General features: G+C 48.1%; 1 long non-coding RNA gene across 1 annotated transcript; it reads left to right on the plus strand.

Moving 5' to 3' along the window:
* The first annotated feature begins 13326 nt into the window (after positions 1-13326).
* LOC136545464 (uncharacterized) lies at positions 13327-17046 on the plus strand. Its single transcript, XR_010781038.1, has 5 exons — positions 13327-14093; positions 15081-15136; positions 15533-15575; positions 15685-15727; positions 16477-17046. It is a non-coding gene; the product is annotated as an uncharacterized lncRNA (long non-coding RNA).
* Positions 17047-18029: the final 983 nt, after the last annotated feature.

An 18029-nucleotide genomic window follows, 5' to 3' on the forward strand; every position in this document is an offset into this window, starting at 1 on the left:
GGGCTACACCCTATGGGTGCGCTCACATGCACCCTCTGGCAAATCGAAATACCCCCTGGGTGATTCTATCCGAATCACCTAGGGGCTCGAGGGCTACTATCCAGGACCTAATACCGGGGTACCCAATGAGGTGGAGCTAATAACCATCGAACGTTAACGCTTCCGGTCAGACAAGAACGTTACTACACTTCATGCCCGAATGATGAAAGATTGGTTCCGCCTCGCTCGACCCCCCAGGGCTAGACTCCACCTTGCCTAGTGGCTAAGGGCTAGCTCTACCTCACCCAACGGCTAAGGGCTGGCTCTGCCTCACCTAACGATTGAGGGCAGGCTCCACTTCACCCAATGGCTATGGGAAGGCTTCGCCTCGCCCGACTACTGAGGGCAGGCTCCACCTTGCCCGACGACTGTGCCCTGCTCCTTCATGATGACGAGCACAAGGTAAGACAAGACATTCAAGTCAACCATAGTACCGAGGACCATACCCTAGATGCCTACAGAAAGGTACCGTCAGGATACGATGGGACAGGCATGTTAAGCCCTTCTAGGCATGGCAGAGCCTGAACGGTGTTGTAGGCGTTGACTTTGGTCTTACAGTGTTGTGGGCGCCGCCATCAGCCCTCGGGCGTGGATCCTAATATGAGCATACGACAACCACTACAATCCAAGAGGGAACTCACATCATCAATAGTAACAGGCATGTAATCACTTCCCCGTCTACTCCCCGTAGAGTCACGGCTTAGCACCTTGACACATTGCACCATCCGCCAAGGGAGGATGGGACATGACCACTTGTTGAAACGAAGCCAGAGCCTGGCCCTATCAGGATCATCAAAACATGCTATCCCTGGCGTGGTCTGCCATGTCAGCAGGGTAGGCTCAAAGGAAAAGGAAGACCCGGAACCTTCGAAGGACCTTCTCTACCTTTGGTTTTTCCTCTTTCTCCCATCTATAACCCCTGCTCCCCCCTTCGTCTATAAAAAGGAGGGCAGGACAACCCGCTAAAGGGATGAATCGATTCTAGACACAACACACAGCCAAGCAGCAATCGAGCTCTTGGCATCCTTTTGACCTTTCCATCAAAGACTTAGGACCTATCCCTCTCTCAACCATTTGTACCCCCTACTACGAACCTTTTTTTGGTGCTAATAACATGAGCAGCAACAGACTAGACGTAGGAACATTCTGCCCGAACCAGTATAAACCTTATGTCCTTTATCACACCATCCGAGCCTAATGCACAACAAATATAAATTTACTAGTTGGTGTTTGTTCAAAACACCGACATATATCTAGCAGAAAAATGGGAAAAAAGAGAACTCACAAGAAATACAAGGATTCAAACCCTCGCCCACGTATAAAACCACAAAGGCACCCCCACTGGGCTATGATTCAAACCCTCAGTCTTACAGACTAATTAGAACAAGAAAACACATAAACAAATGAAACCAGCCGACAACAGGAAGACTAAATTAGTAAACAAATGAAATCAACACATCAATACTCTACTACTCTGTAGGGCTGATTTAACTTAACGTCCTGGCATCCGGAACAACTCTTACTGCGTTCATTTTTGGCAGAATAATGGACCAACAAGCATGTTGACCACATAAAAGGTAGTTGATGAAAGTATTACCATGACAATAAAGATTAGTGCAACCAAGCCTCTTTTCCATAAAAAGAATGGTGCCAATGGGTTATTGAATCATGTAATTTCTACCCAACAGCTATTGAGGACTCATAATAAAAAGAAACAACAGCAGGTATGAATACCAATATGATTTGTCTTTGAAATGGTGGCTAATATGCTATGTATGATATGTTAGTAAAGTTCATCAATCTGGTGGGGACCTTATTATCCCAAATGGTATATGATATTTTTGTTGGGTGTTCCTTAATTTACTTTATATCTTTGCTATGCCACTATGATCATTAAATTTGCACGTGCTTAGTTGTTCCATGCACTTAATCACCAAGGTTCCATATTAAATTAATAATAAGTTCTATATGTGTTCATGAATTGCAGAAAAGCGCGAACACCCAAAATATTTAGAGAAAGCTTTATGCCTATATGCTAGTGATGGATAGCTAGAAGAATGAAGTGCTGATGGGCGATGGAGCATGAAGCGATTAATAAGCGAACTCATATTTAGTTCTATTTTATTATACCAAACATAGTTGCAAACTTGTATACAGAGATGAAGTTTTTATTCTATTATGGTCATGTTTATTTTAGCAGTACTCTGGTCATTGTGTTATTACTTTGGTTGAGACATATATTTGAAGTAAATGAAGGTTTGAGTTCTTATATGTGATGGTGAAATCAATACTCATGGCACAATTATTTTGTAACAACAATTAAATTTCTAGCTATGAAACAAAATTAAAAATGTGCTGGCCAAAATGCCCTCGTTGCAACAAACTACCTTGCAACCATTGTTTGTTGTTGAAATATACATTATTGCCACAAACTTTATGTGTTGCTATACGACATGTCTATCACCAACAATGACTCGTTGCATTTTTCATCTATTACGACCAACAATGATTCGTTGCATTCTCCATCTACTACCTCCAACAATGATTCATTGTATTTTCTATCTATTACCACAAACAATGCTTTGTTGCATTTTTCATCTATTGCTCCCAACAATGATTCATTGCAATTCCCATCTATTACCACCAGCAATTGAACATGGCAATTGTGACTCTAGCCACCAAATTTATTACGTTGCAAGATTTCTATGTTGCAATGGAGCACATTGCATGGCAATATGGCCATATTCCCACATAACTATGGAGTGGCAATAAAGTTATTTTGCAACAAGTTCATTCATGGCAATACTGTCATATTGTAGCCACATGTTTCGTCACAATAGTAACTTACACAACCATTATGCTGGTGGCAATATCCGTGCTTGCAACCATACCATGGTTGCGTTAGTTTTTTTTGTGCATTGCAAAACCATCATATTGCAACACCACATCAAAAGGATGTAAAAAGCTATTGCACTGTTCCAAATGCAACCACCTCTCAATGACCATACATAGATGCAATTGATCCATATTGCAACCAAAATAGCCATATTGCAACCCAATATAAGTGTCACATTAGGGCTGGATCCTAGTAGTGGGATAAGCAGCTGAGCGTCGAGTGCACCGATGAAGGCATGCGGGTGATTGTAACAATCCAAAAATCCACACACCAAAATCACAACTACAAAATTTTTGTGTTAGCACTATGTGATGTTGAGTGACACATGTAGAAGCCAAACCCTAGATCTGGATTGGATGTGACCCAACTAGGTTAAAATCATAAGCATAGTTTGGTCTTATGCCACATGTGTAATTAAATTCCTAAATAAATAAATCATGCATGCATCCTTAGACCCACTTGTGATTTGGATTCTCTTGCCTTATGTGATGTTTAACTAACTTACTTAATATTTATGATAAACCCTAACCAAATTGGCAACAAATAAAAGAGAAAGGAAAGAAGAGGGAGGCAGCAGCTCAACCCAGCCTGCCTCGACCGGCCCAGCTAACCAGCCACCTGCCCTCCCACTCGCTCACGTGGCCCATGAAGCCGGCCTAGCATCGCCGCCCGCACGCGCATAGCCGCTGACAAGCTGGGCCCGCTTGTCAGCTATCATGCGCCGCATGCAGCCACATCGCGCCAAGCGCCTGACGACCCGACCCCGCTTGTCAGCACAGTAGCGTCTTCTTCCCCTCGCCCATGCATTCTCCCCGCATGACCAGAGGCTGACTAGCGTGGCAGGCGCGGGCCCAGGGTCACGCAAATCACATGACCTTGTTCCCCCTTACGCCGCGCTTATGCTACCGCACGAGAGCTGTCGGATGCGCCGCACGTATCACCACCGCCCGATCGCCGTCCGCCATTAGAGCCCTTGGAGTTCGGCTATAAAAGCCAATGTCTGTGAGCCCTAACCCTTAGCCCGTTCGCCGTCGCTGCTGGTGGCACAGCACCACACAACGTCAAGCCAAGAGAGAGTGAGGAGGGAGAAGCAAGGAGGAGAAGGAAGCCGCTGCGGGGAGGACCTCGCCAGAGCCAGGAGCGCGGCCCCGATCAGCTACAGTGACGTAAGCTGCTCGGCACGGCACTACATCGCCTCATCACGGCCTCGCCTCACCACCGCACCGCCATCCTACCACCACGAACCCTGCGGTCAGCCATCTTGCTAAGACCACCTCCCTAGCCAAATGGAACATGCATCGCCATGATCGAAACCTTACTGAAGCTTCGAGCTCCGGCCTAGCCCAACTGGTTAGCTAGGGAGACCGCCATGGACACGCTTGCTGAGACCCAGGATGCACCATGCGCGCTGCCATCAGCCAAAAAGGAGGACCCTAGACATGACGTTGTACATCGGAGCAGGAGCGCACCTGCACGGACACACTCACCATGGCTGAGAGCACAACCATGGCGAGACCACCGCGTCTTCTACGTTGCAGTAAAGGCAACGTTGACACCCTGACTGGCTCCGCCATGACGAGAGTCACACCGCGCTCACCTTAGCTGAGGAAGAAGCCACCGGAGCCCTGTGTTGCCGCACCGCACCTCGTCGTAGCGCCACCGCCTCTGTTTTGCCCCCACCACCATGGCTGGAGCCACTAGGAGCACCAGGAGCTCCTTCAACACGCCCACCATGGTCGTAGAAGCACCATGGAGCTCACACGCTCCTCCAACTAGGCTCTCACTACCACTGCAGCCCTGTCCATGCATGCCGACGAACCCACACCGCCGTTCACCATGGCTAGAGCCCTAGGAAGCCCTAGCCACCACCTTGACCCCACCACTACGCTCATTGAGGCTTGGCGAAGCTTTTGGCTACCTTAATCACGCATCAGTACCGCCCGAGAAGCTTGTCGGTGACCCCACCGCCGGCGGGAGCCCCGTCGAGGAAGAGGAGGGGATTTTCCCCTCGTCGACCATGACCACGTCAACCACGTCCCGAGCAGCCCCGTCGAGCTCCGACCACGACCACACCGACCATGACCCGAGCAGCTCCGTCGAGCTCCGACCATGACCACGCCAACCACGACCCGAGCAGCTCCACCGAGCTCTGACCACGACCACGTAGTGCACGTGAACCGAACCCTAGGAAGGAGTAAGTGGACTAAGTCCTTCATAGACTGGCTCTATGGTCTATGGACCAACGCAAGCGGGTTCACCATGAACCGTGCCTCACCTACGCCCGTGGATCACGGCCCGTTAGTGGCCCAGTAAGACGATGTGGCCGCACCAGTGCGTGCCACGTGGCGGGCCAAGATTGGCCCAAATCTAGGCCCAACCAGCCTAGTCGAGGCCCGGCCTGTATTGACCATTGACTGGTCACCGTTGACCGTTGACCAGGCCACATGTCAGTGACACCGCCATGCGGGACCCCACCTGTTAGCTTGGAACCGAGATGATGACATCATGCTGATGTCATACTAATGTCAGCATGCCACGTGGACCAACAGGAATGTGACACATGTCAGCACGATATTAATTCAGCCTTTTTTCCATTTTCAGAAATGATTTAAACTTCAGAAATTCATAACTAATTCATACGAACTCGGAAAAATACAAGACTAGGACCAAAATTCATCTAAAATCAAGCTCTACGCAATGAACCCATGTTTGAGTGCATTTGGCTCTTTTGAATTTTCATTGCTTTTTGTGCTATTCTATAGACGTCGCTAACGCGACTATAATGCGATCATTTGCAGACTTGGAGGAGAATCAGACGGACGAGGACCGAGAGTACCGTGAGGAATACGGAGACGACTACACTGAAGGTGCCACATCCCACCCAATCTCGTAGCACCTATTACGCATGGCTAATATAGAGCTGCTATTGCTTTACTTTATTGTTATAATCACACTATGATAGGACTTACATGGTAGCATGCTTACTTGATGGCCTCTACCGTGACGCAACCTTACCCCTGCTCACCCTGCTGTTAGGCTAAGTCACACGCTTGCTGCTATATTTCACTGCTTATTATTTCTACTACGCTTATATATACCATATTATTGCATGGTGAAAACTGGAGTTACCTGAACTATGGGGAGAGTGCTGCGTGTGTGACTTGGGTGTGTGGAGGGTGAGGGTTGTGTCAACCAAGTTGGAGTATACGATGAGCCTAGGGCAAGTCTTGCCATGAGGTGCTACTTGGGCACCCCTGGAATGAATACCTGTGGTGGGTAAATGGTATATGAGGTGGTCCTGGGTGTGAACCTATGATGGGAGGAGCCCGAGGTGGAGGTGCTATGGTGGCATGGTAAAGGGAAACCCTGATGAATACATTCTGGCTTGGTCATCCCTAAGGACTTACTAGTACTCAGATTCACCAGGAAGCCTTACGTACCACTCGCCCTATATGGTATGGGACGGTCAGACTACTTGGTAGGATATTACCACTACTGCTAGGTTGATAGCGGACAGTGTAAGGAGGTACGGGGCGTGGAGGATTTCCCCCACATCCTTCTGAGACTTCATGGAGACCTTGTGGACCCGGCTCATGACTCATAGTTTTAGCCTCCCCAGACCAGACTTGGGGTGTACCAGGGCTAAATGGTAGAGTGACATTATCCTAGGCTAGCAAGCGGTTGAAATTAGCCTAGTTGATGATGGTCAGCGAAGAAGGCAGATCTTGTGGTTATGTAAAACCTCTGCAGAGTGTATGGTTGATCGATCGATACATGTGCCGACTTGTCGGCTATGGACCTTTCCTGGGTTTCGCTTAAACTAGATAGAGAGATGAGTCCTTCTCTTCTTCCCCTGTGAGAGAGTGTCGGTTGTAGCCAGGGGCTATAGGCCATGAGACAGTGCCGAGAGGGAATTGGCCTATTGACTGAGCGATGGTATGGTGATGATATGGAGATGGTGGTATATCGATCCCAGGATCGAAACCTGGCTCTAGACGGAAAATGGGGTGGAATGTGTGTGGGAATGGTGTTAAAACTTGACTAAACTATTATATACTTGATATGCTAATACATAGGAAACCCCAGCCTTATAGGTTCCTTTTGATTATATCCAACTTGCATCCAATTTCCACAAAGCATAGCTTATAGGGTGGGAGTGGCCAGTACAAATCGTACTGATAAACTTTGGCACACAGGTTCTGCTGAGGAGTATAGCTCTAAGGAATTTGATGGTTAAGGGGTTCGTTCCTATGCTCAAGTTTGGCGATCTTATCTTCAAGCTGTTCTGAATGAATGCTACTTTTGATTCCGCCAATACGGCGATGTAATAATTTATGTAATTCTGCACTATTTGTACTCTGATATTATCGTTGTATGGATGTGGTATTCGACTGGAATTTAGGTAATATGATCTACAACGATCATAATACACTTCGACTCTATGGATTTCCCTTCGCGGAAATCAGGTCGCTTTAGTGATGGCCATCAAGGTTGTTGTGGGTTCGTCAAACTTTTCCACCTCTACGCCATTGAGAGGGACTTCTTGTCATTAGGAGTGTCCCACCATCACGCCAGGACATCACACTTATCTAGACAAACTGCATTGACACCGAACAAAGGAGGGATGACCTCATTGGAATGGTTGAGATGGATTAGGCGACATGCTAATAGTGTCTCACACACACAACAACAGAAAAGTCATCACCGCCGATTCGGATCCCCCATAACCATTGATTTTTGCCCTCGGTGGTGATAATTGGTTATCATTGCTGGTTCAAGTGATCAACTGGTGGTGACGAGGGTTTCGAGAAATCCTAAAATTAGGCAAAAAAATGGCAAAAAAATCTTTTAAACCTAAGAAGCCCCACTAGTCAGTCGCATGGTCGCTCCTGGGCCCTCGTATCAAGGCCAGCCAAGGTCCATAACTAATACACAGCATAAGGCTATGGTTCAATGTAGGAGCGACCACCGTGTCCCAATCCATGTCTTTGTTCTTGGATCATGGCTCTAGGGCGATGCATGGCGTCGCACAAATGTTTGTAGTACGTTTTCCTTTATCAACATGGTGGGCTATATCTAGGTAACTTTCACGAAAAGGGTCAACGACATCCTCAACATGGTGACCCAAGAGAAGCAGTTGAGCATTGAGTGCGCCAATGAAGGCATGCTAGTGATGGCCAACAAGGTTGAGTTGCACGAGTGGACTGCATATCGAAGGTTGCTGTGGTTTCATCGAAGTTTGCCACCTCTATGCCGTCAAGGAGAGGGACTTGTTGTCATCAGGAGTGACCCACCATCATGCTAGGGCATCGCACTTATCTGGCCAACCAGCATGGACACTGAACAAAGGAGGGACGACCTTGGCTTTGGGAGTGGGCTGAACATAGGATCTGCCCATGTGGGATCCAAGTGAAAATAGTTATGTCGGTGTTTTGTAAACCAGACTAGTAAACTTACATGATTGCCACGCTGCTCTAGAAAGACGATGGTAGCATCCAATAGACATGATGATTTATGCTGGTTTAGGCCAGAGCCCTACATCCAGTCTCAGAGATGATCGAGTGCATGTTCCTTGCTTGAATGCTCTGAAATTCTTACAACGGGGGTGCAAGAAAGGTGGAAGAGATGGAAGGACCTATGCTAGGCGAAGGGCTGCTTGAAGAGAAGCTCCAGGAGCCCTACTACAATGGTGAATGAATGGAATGGTAGAGGATGTGAATCATCCCCGAGATGGGTGCCTTGGCTGCCCTTATATAGAGTTTAGGGCTAGGGCTTGTACATTGAGGAGGTTCTCCCGACCGAAGGGTCGAGAGCCTGAGAGAAGGCCTAGCTAACTTGGCTTGCCAGCTATGTCGTCTTCTGATGCATGTCTGATCATGGCTATCGTCATGGTCTTCTGGCCACGTTGCAGCAGGATATGATGTGGCGCTACTGTTCTGGATCAGTGGATTAGTTATTTGTGGCGTGCGGGTGTGGGTTTAGGACTATGTGTGGAGCTATATCCCTGTAGCGTTTGTGGGTGACGAGAGTGAGCATCGGCGGGGACACTTTCGCAAACTCCCCCCGTAGGTCATGCTGCTTTGACCACTCGTGAGGAGCGGGTCTAGACGTTTGGGAGGTGAAGTGTCTTTGAGACAAAAAAACATGTGGGTTTTATGCTCTTAGCCCCATTCTATGCTACATTTTAGCCAATCAGGCCCATGATCACATCTATGCATGTATGCGAATGCGGTTGAATAACAAAGAGAGGGATAGGATTGACATCACCGGTGCTTGTTCGGGGGGGGGGGGGGCCGAACGTCCGCCCCGCTGTTGCTGCTCGCGTCAAGGTGAGCCCCCGAATGCTTGTTTGTGGTGGAGTTGTCATTGCTCCCATGCTTTGGGCTGGCGAGGGCGCTTCTTGGTTACTTAGGGCAGTCGTAGTCAGCGTAGGTCGTTCTCTCGAGCAGTCTCAAGCTCGTTCTTGCCGACTTGACGTCCTCGGTAGGCTCATGAGCCGCTGGGGATGATCCCTTCACATCTATCCTATTATGGTTCCCGGCCGGGAGGACTCATGCGCTTTGATGCTTGGTTCTTCTTGGTGTGATTACACCGTGGTTGTTGCACTCCCTCCTCCGGTTGTGGCCATTGCCATCGATGGAGCGCTGGCGTGATTTGCCATGGTGAAAGCTATTTCCGAGCGCAACACGGGTTGATCCGCTCATCACGGCGCGCGGTGCGCTCGGAGGATCCGCTTCTTTGAGTGTACGTGCCTCTAGACAACAGCTGATAGTTTGCGGAGACTGTCGGGCGCTCAATCTGTCATGCGAGGTTAGGTCCTGGTTCTAGGCTCGAACCCGCATGGCATGCCTTTGGCCAGCCACCAGATCACTAGCGTTAACGCCGTGCAGCGGTGGGTAGTTTCATCGCTGGCGCATAGCGTGGCTGGTTGCGTCCGTTGGCGGCGGAGACGCTCTCTAGGGCATGATTCTATCATGGGATCTAGCTTTCCCACACAGCGAGTCTAGTCTATTTAGGAGCTGGTGACGAGCATTGACCCGTTAGTCTGGGTGATCTCGTGGTCCCCTAGAAGGAAGCGGCCATCACGTGCCATTCCTTAGGTGAGGTCGTCGTGAGCCATGGCCGTCTGACTTCCTAGGCGGAAGTTTTGGCCTTGACCAGTGAGGAGAGAGGACACTGGATCCCTCACGTAGGTGCACTTTGGGACGCAGATCACTAGCGTTAACGCCCCGCAGCGGCGGGTAGTTTCGTCGCTGGCGCGTAGCGTGGCTGGTTGTGTTCTGATGACGGCGGAGACGCTCTCTGGGGCTTGATTCTATCACGGGATCTAGCTTTCCCACGCAGCGAGTCTGGTCTATTTAGGAGCCGGTGACAGACATTGACCCGTTAGTCCGGGCGATCTCGTGGTCCCCTAGAAGGAAGAGGCCATCGCGTGCCATTCCTTGGGTGTGGTCGCCGTGAGCCATGGCCATCTGACTTCCTAGGCGGAAGTTTTGGCCTTGGCTAGTGAGGAGAGAGGGCACTAGATCCCTCATGTAGGTGCACTTCAGGACGCAGCCCTTGAGGGTAGTTTCAAGAGTGTCCGCCATGGTCCGTGGGATTTAGGCCTCCGAGACGGAGGCCTAGGTCACAACCGAGGGCGGGCACGGGCGTCGGCCCTTTGGCGCGGTTAACCACGTGGTTTCCCAAAAGGATGTGGCTGGTTGAGGCTATTCCCTGGGTGAGTTCGTTGCGAGCCATGGACCTTTGGCTTCCCGAGCGGGAGTCCTAGCCGCAGCCGGCGGTGAGCGAGGGTACTGGCCCCTCTGGGTAAGCGAACTCTAGGATGCTGCCACCAGAGGCAGTTCTAAGAGTGTGTCCACTGCGGGCTACATGTCTCGGATCTGTATGGCAGAGGTTTGGGTCGTAGCCGCGGGCGATCGCGGGTGTCAGCCCTTTGATGCTGGTGAACTCGTAGTCTTTGCGACGGATGTGGCCGCCGTGGGCCATTCCACCAGTGAGTTCATCGGCGGTGCGAGGAGCCATCACTTCCTTCTCAACAAATGAGAGTGCATGACTGTCCCCTACCTGGCGCACCAACTGTCGGTGTTTTGTAAACCGGACTAGTAAACTTACACGATTGCCGCGTTGTTCTAGCAAGACGATGGTAGCATCAAATAGACACGAGGATTTATACTAGTTCAAGCCAGAGCCCTACGTCCAGTCTTAGAGATGATCGAGTGCGTATTCCTCGCTTAAATGCTCTGAAGTTCTTACAATGGGGGTGCAAGAAAGGTGGAAGAGATGGAAGGACCTATGCTAGGTGAAGGGCTGCCTGAAGAGAAGCTCTAGGAGCCCTACTACAATGGTGAATGAATAGAATGGCAGAGGATGTGAATCGTCCCCGAGATGGGTGCCCTGGCTGCCCTTATATAGAGTTCGGGGCCAGGGCTTATACATTGAGGAGGTTCTCCCAACCGAAGGGTTGAGAGCCTAAGGGAAAGCCTAGCTAACTTGGCTTGCCATCTACGCCGTCTTTTGATGCATGTACAATCGTGGCTATCGTCATAGTCTTCTGGCCACGTTGTAGCAGGATATGACGTGGCCTACTGTGCCGGCCGTGGCGGTACTGTAGCCTCGATGGTGGTTCGTCAGCCATCCTGTGCAATGCGGTGTCCGTCGTGGCCTTCGTCATCGTCTCCTTTGGTAGCAGCCCTGGGTAGTCGTCTGCTTGGTCGCTTCGCGAGGCCGAGGGCCACGACCCCGATCTTCAGGGTCGGGGCACTTTGGCGGTCTGGATGGCCCTTTCGTCGAGTCCCTCGTCGTGGATCCCATTCAGTAGTGGGTGGGATCGTACAAGCGTCTAGTCGGTCCGTATTTGGACGATGGGTATCGTACCCGTTGTCACCGTGGTGCGGTGTTGTCTTGTCGGTGCGGCATGGCACAAGGATGGTGTCTGACTGGGCCGAGGTGACTGCTGTCCCCTTGGTCCTTGCGGGGTCAGTATGCCATGCTCGCTCCTGTCAAAGCGGACGCGCCGGGCGGGGCTCGACCTCTTCCGTCCCTCCTAGGGGTCGCGTCGAGGGAGAGGTCGTGTGTGAGTGTCGTGCAGTCAAGACTGAAGGAGGGGTCGTGGTCGACCTTAGCCTTGATGCATTCGGCTTAGTTGGGCCTCTGTCTTTCGGGCCTTCGTTGACTGGCGAGTTGTGGGCCACATGGCCTGTTGACTAATCGGTGCCCTAAGATACCCTGGAGCTCTTCTAGGAGACGACCGGCAGTCCAGGCGAATACTTGACTAGGCCAAGGCCCATGGCCCATATGACGGCCCACCATGAGTGATCCCTGACATTCTCCTCTTCTTGAGTTTCGGGTTGCCCCCAAGCCGATGGAGAATTTTCAGTACCACCTGGATCCCATCGCACTTGCAAGTCCTTAAATGCTGAAAAGCAATCCGCCATCACACCAGACCTAGGTATCTGACATCCCTTTCTGTACCTTCCAGTCCACTGGATTGATGCTTGTTGTAACTATCATGCTGTATGTTCTTGTATGAGTTGGACAAAGAGACACAATGAAGCAAGCTTGAACGTCTGCAGACTTGCTGGAAATTGAATTGGTTCTGAGTAAAGAAGCAGCTACCAAATACTTGCCAAATACAACAAGGACTGAGATTAAGGTGCAGTCCGAGCAGGTGTTCATAGAATTATATATGACTGTAAAAACAGTTTGCTCAGCCATGAGTGAAGCACGAGACGACTGAAGCCAGTGAACTGTCTCCCTCAATTGAGTTCATCCTGCGCTGCACTTTCAAGTAACTTAGGCCAACGTTTCCAACACAATAGCATAACTTCAGACTGTTGCCAGAATTGCAAATGTGCATGTCTGCTCATGTCTATAGAAAGTGGTGTATTTCTCACAAACTGAAAAATGTTGTCAGGTAGTATTCCAATAAGTAAATCAAGTTCCTTGCGTTGGGGTCCAAGAACTCGCTCCACTTGACCAGGACGTGCATATAGAGGTGGAAGAACAGGCTCCCGAGCAAAATCCTTTCCTGACGCAAGTGCGTGACAGAACCCACGAACAACACTGTCTTGCACATGGCGAGCGAAATTGACACATATCCAACTTCTGACTTTACCACCATCTACCATAGAAGCCCATTCGGACAGTAGAGAATTAGAAGCCCATTCGGACAGAAAGTGTAATAGCTGGACTGGTTCAACCAAACCACCATAGAAGCAACAGGAACTGATATAATGGAGCACCGGAAGTTCAGACTGAGCAGTAACTGATGGAGGCACAAAATCACCTCTTGCAATCCATGTCGTGAGTAGCTCAAATTCAACCAATGGTGCACTCAGCAACATAATTGTTGCATTGATAGACCAAAAGTGCATCTCAGTAAAAGCATATCCTGGAACAATCAGTAAGGTAAAGAAAGATTGCTTCGTTTGACAGGCATAGCACCAAGTATGTAACTGAAAGGACTCAAGAAAACCAGCCCATAAACCAACACTGCAGTTGTGCTATACCTGAAACCACAAAACCACTGAACTGCATGCCCAAACAGGTGACAGCCAAGAGAGTTGCAATAAAAGATGACATACCGTCAACTGAGGAAGCCCTGGCCAACAAAAGAAGTAACCAAACCCGTGAAGTACCACTAACAGGGAGGCGTTCAACTGCACAGACGCTGCATAAGTAGAGGAGGATGGCCAAGGAAGTGGCCGGAGTTGAGTGCTATCACTGAGTAGCGCTTGATGCACTGCATTCTGAACAGGCAGTCCAACCACATCAATATCATCTAACTGGCCAGACATGATCATGTAGTTCTCGCATGCCATATACACAGAAGGCACACACCTGATTAGTTACCGAAGTGAAGAGAACCATGGGGGTTTCCAGAGTCTAACTGCAAGAAATCCTTTAATCATGACGGATTTACCGTGACGGATTTTTAGAACGTCACTGAGTAACTGAGCCCATACTACTAGGCCCATCCCAGCCCGCTACCGCTATCAATGTATAAAATGGAAGACAAACCCGGGGCTGCGAGCCGGGATATGGTGGTGCAGAGCAGCGGCGGCTCAGGGCTGCAGCGGTGCGGAACAGCGACGGTGCGGTGGCGTTGTCTGCGAATCGGGCGGCGCGCAGTGCTACTGGTTCAGCAAGAAGGAGCGTAAGTGCACGCCCATCCGCTTCCCTCCTTGTCCATCTACTTTGTGCACCTCTTAGGAACCCGATTCTTTACCTACAATGCTTAGTTTGCTCGAGGAACCGATGTTCTAGATCTAGCGTCTTGGTAGGTTCTGGATCTCGAGTCTTGGTTGTTGGGGATCATTATTGTTCTTGCAAATCTCAATCGGCTACATAGAGTAATAGAAATTGAGGCTTCAGTTTTAATAGAGAGCAGAGGGGATAGAGAAGCTAGACATTCTTACTACATTGTAATAACCTTGCTTTTAAGCTCTACCTGAAACATCAAATGAATGTGACAGGAGGTAGTAGTATGTTCACAGTATTTTGTCAGACTATCTGCAAAAATAATTATGTGGTTACTAACAATATTCTATATTGATTTCTAAAAATGCAGAACTGTTTGTTCAGTCGTTCTGGTTCATTATCTGTCTGTACTACTGAGGACACAAAGAAAGAGTAGATCAGCAGACAATTTACCATAGAAGAGAACTGAGTTCTTTGTTCTAATGTTGTCTTGACTTGCTCACTGATATTTATACTGATTTAAGCTAAAAAGGAGCCAGATTTGTCTAGTCTAACAGTAGCTAAAGAAACTGAACAATAATAGGTTTATAAAGAAACCACTTAACTAACAAGCAGTTTATTTCAATCGTAGTATGTAGGAAAATAAATAGCCTGTAGTGTATCTTCATGTGAAGGGCGGGCCTGGTGCAAGCGGTAGAGTCTTACCGCCTGTGACCAGAAGGTCCCGGGTTCGAGTCGCGGTCTCCTCGCATTGCACAGGCGAGGGTAAGGCTTGCCACTGACACCCTTCCCCAGACCCCGCACAGAGCGGGAGCTCTCTGCACTGGGTACGCCCCTTTTTTTTAGTGTATCTTCATGTCACCTAAATAGCTTTAGGATCAGTCGGTGTATGAACCTATTGACAATTGTACTTACATGCTCATATGTGCTGTGGAGGAAGCAGGCATGGCTTGGGCGGCAGCATGGGCATGCAGACCCTGTCAAAGAAATTGAGAACAGGTTGGTAAATTTCATTTTGGTTTTACCATGATTGAGTATTCAGATAATTGAGTAGGAAGGACAGGATGTGATATTTTCTTACCAAGTTTGCTATCATCTTGTGGCGGAATGTGTCGGCCAACTTGTCCAACTGAGTCCGTCTTAGGCTTCAGGGGGTAGCCTTATTAAAAGAATTAATACTAGGATATGACCAAATGGGTGGGGGTAGCCTGGTTATGCCCCTGCTCAGTACTATTATAATTGCCTGATTATTTAACTAGCGACTGTTATTCAAAATCATTGTAATAATTTATAAATAAACAAAGAAATCTGCTGTACGCTCCAGACTAATACATATGCCCATTGTTGTAGTATACACCAGACTACTGTAATTTAATTGATCTTACTTAACTGCAGATCTTTAGACTAGACAACAACTGCTGGAAAAAAGATTTGTCAGGTTTGATTCTTGCACTAGCCCATTTTTGTTGTATGCACCAGACTACTAATTATATGGCCCTTGGTGCTATATGCCCAGACTACTGTAATTTAATTGATCTTAACTGCAGATCCCTAGACCAGGCCACAATTGCTGCAAAAAATATTTGTCAGGTTTGATCCTTGCACTAGCCCATTTTTGCTGTATACACCAGACAACTATATATACCATTGTGCTTATTAATTGTGCCTTTGTTACCTAGTTGAGCCAGGCTGTAGTATTTCCTAGTTGCAGTTGCAGTCAATGTCATGCATGCTAGAGTGGTTGATCTGAAGTTCAAACTCAAGTTTTAAATCATATGGGCTGGGTGTTTGCTTCATGCTAAGCTTATCATTTGATCTGAAACATCATAGTTATTCCCACTTGTCAAATCATTTGAATGATCACGAACTCATGGTTGCTGCTGCAGAGGTTCCATAATAGAAAACGAAATAATATCTGCTGCTAGTTGAGTTTCAGTCTAGTTTAAGTCTCATATATCTGATGTAGTTGTTCTGTTTCCTGTAGTAGGTCTGTGCACTAACTTTGAAATGCCTAGATGGGAGGAAAATGAATCTGTCTTTGAATTTTAGTAATTGATACCCTGTAATGGTATATTTGCTAAGTACATTGAATTGCAGCCCTAGTGATTGCAAAGTATTCTGTCAAATAAAGCCTGAAAAATGTACTGTTTCTGAACTCTGGTTTAATACTATCAACAACGAATTGTTAGTAGCATGTGACCTTACAAAGCATCAACCATACTTCCCCACCTGAATATTATTAAGTTGAAACCCGTGAAGTACATCAAGACATTTTTTTTTTTTGACAAACTCTCAGCCTTGTCTACAGCACTTCACTAGTCTCAACCTTGTCTGTGCAGAGGCTTTCTTCAATTGCGACTCCTGTAGAACATCTAATTAATGCTGAAGCTATGCAGTTCTCTACAAATTGATGTGCTGCTGCTGCTGGAACAGCTATAGCATGTCCTTCTTGATATGCAGCTGCAGCTTCTGGAACAGGAGCAGCAGAGCTGCAGCACGCCCTTCTGGATATGCCGCTGCTGCTGTAACAGGAGCAGCAGAGCTGCAGCACGTCCTCCCAGGCTTGTGATAGTAACTGATCTCGTGATTACTTGCTATATTATGTAATGCAGGATGAAAACTTTATGTGATGCTAGATGGAAACTTGTGTGTAACATGAGACTTTGTAGCTGATTTAATGCTAGACAAAAACATGAGATATTGTATGTATTAGCATGCTTGATTAATTAAGTGTTGTCTCATTTGTGTTGACAAAATTATACCTATGATTTTGGCCCCAAAATATTTGTCCAGGCTCTGATCTTATAAATGGGCTGGTATGGCGATGTAAGCGTCCACACTATCATCCATGTAAGCGTCCATATAAGCCTCCATGATGATGTGGCAATTCGTATCTATGACGGTTATTTTTCGTCATAGACATTGGGCTTAGGTTGGACTAATTGGGCCTCGGGCTGTTTCATGATGGTCTAGAACCGTCACGGATTGTGTTAATCGGTGATGGTTTCTGCAAAACTGCCACGCAGGTTAATCCATGATGGTATCTAAAATTGTCACAGATGTTGCTTTGTGCTGGTTTTTTGGTGATCCGTGATAGAAATTTATCGTCATGGACAAAAGACCTCACAACCGAGTTGAATGACGGCCACGGTAGAGGACGCAGCCCATCATCACAGTTCACCAACCAGAGTTCTGTAGGTGGTGGCCATGGTGTGTGCTGCCTGTATAGCACCGCATCCTAGCTGCAACTGAATGGAGGCGAGAAACAGCTCTGTATGAGGATGAGGCAATTCGTCGAACACCTGTTGGACAAGGTGCTGGGAACCTCGGGCACCACCAACTGTAGGAGAGAGGAACCCGGGGAGGGGACGCTGAGCTCGACACGGCACTCACGAATCTGAGCCGGGGTAACAGCGGGGTCGAGGTTGGCCCCCATGAGCGTGGTGGTGAGGTTGTTGACGTGGTCGAGGCTGGTGAAACACACGAGCGCATCCACGGCTCCGGTGATGGAGAAGCCGAAGACCCTGGATGCGTCGTTGAGGAGGTCGTTGTGGGTGAGGTGGAAGCTTGGTTCTCCCCCGGAGGCGAAGACGACACCAGCGAAGAAGGGTGTTTGTATTTTTTAACGCAAATAGAATACGAAGGATTCTGCAAACGCACAGAATATCATTGTAGTATTTTATCGGGAGTATTTCAGGTATCGTTATATTTTACCACAGAGGAACAATGGAGTAAAGACTTAGTCAACATACAACATAGCTAGAACAAAGGGGTAAAGGTAATGATAGGAATTATATATAATGACACTAAGGGGTAGATCACTAAGATAATAAAAACTAGTCAACTCGAGAGAACAACAGGTGAGGTAGATTCCTATGATATTCTTATTACA

Source organism: Miscanthus floridulus, chromosome 3, assembly GCF_019320115.1.
Source record: "Miscanthus floridulus cultivar M001 chromosome 3, ASM1932011v1, whole genome shotgun sequence".
NCBI classification, from domain to species: domain Eukaryota; kingdom Viridiplantae; phylum Streptophyta; class Magnoliopsida; order Poales; family Poaceae; genus Miscanthus; species Miscanthus floridulus.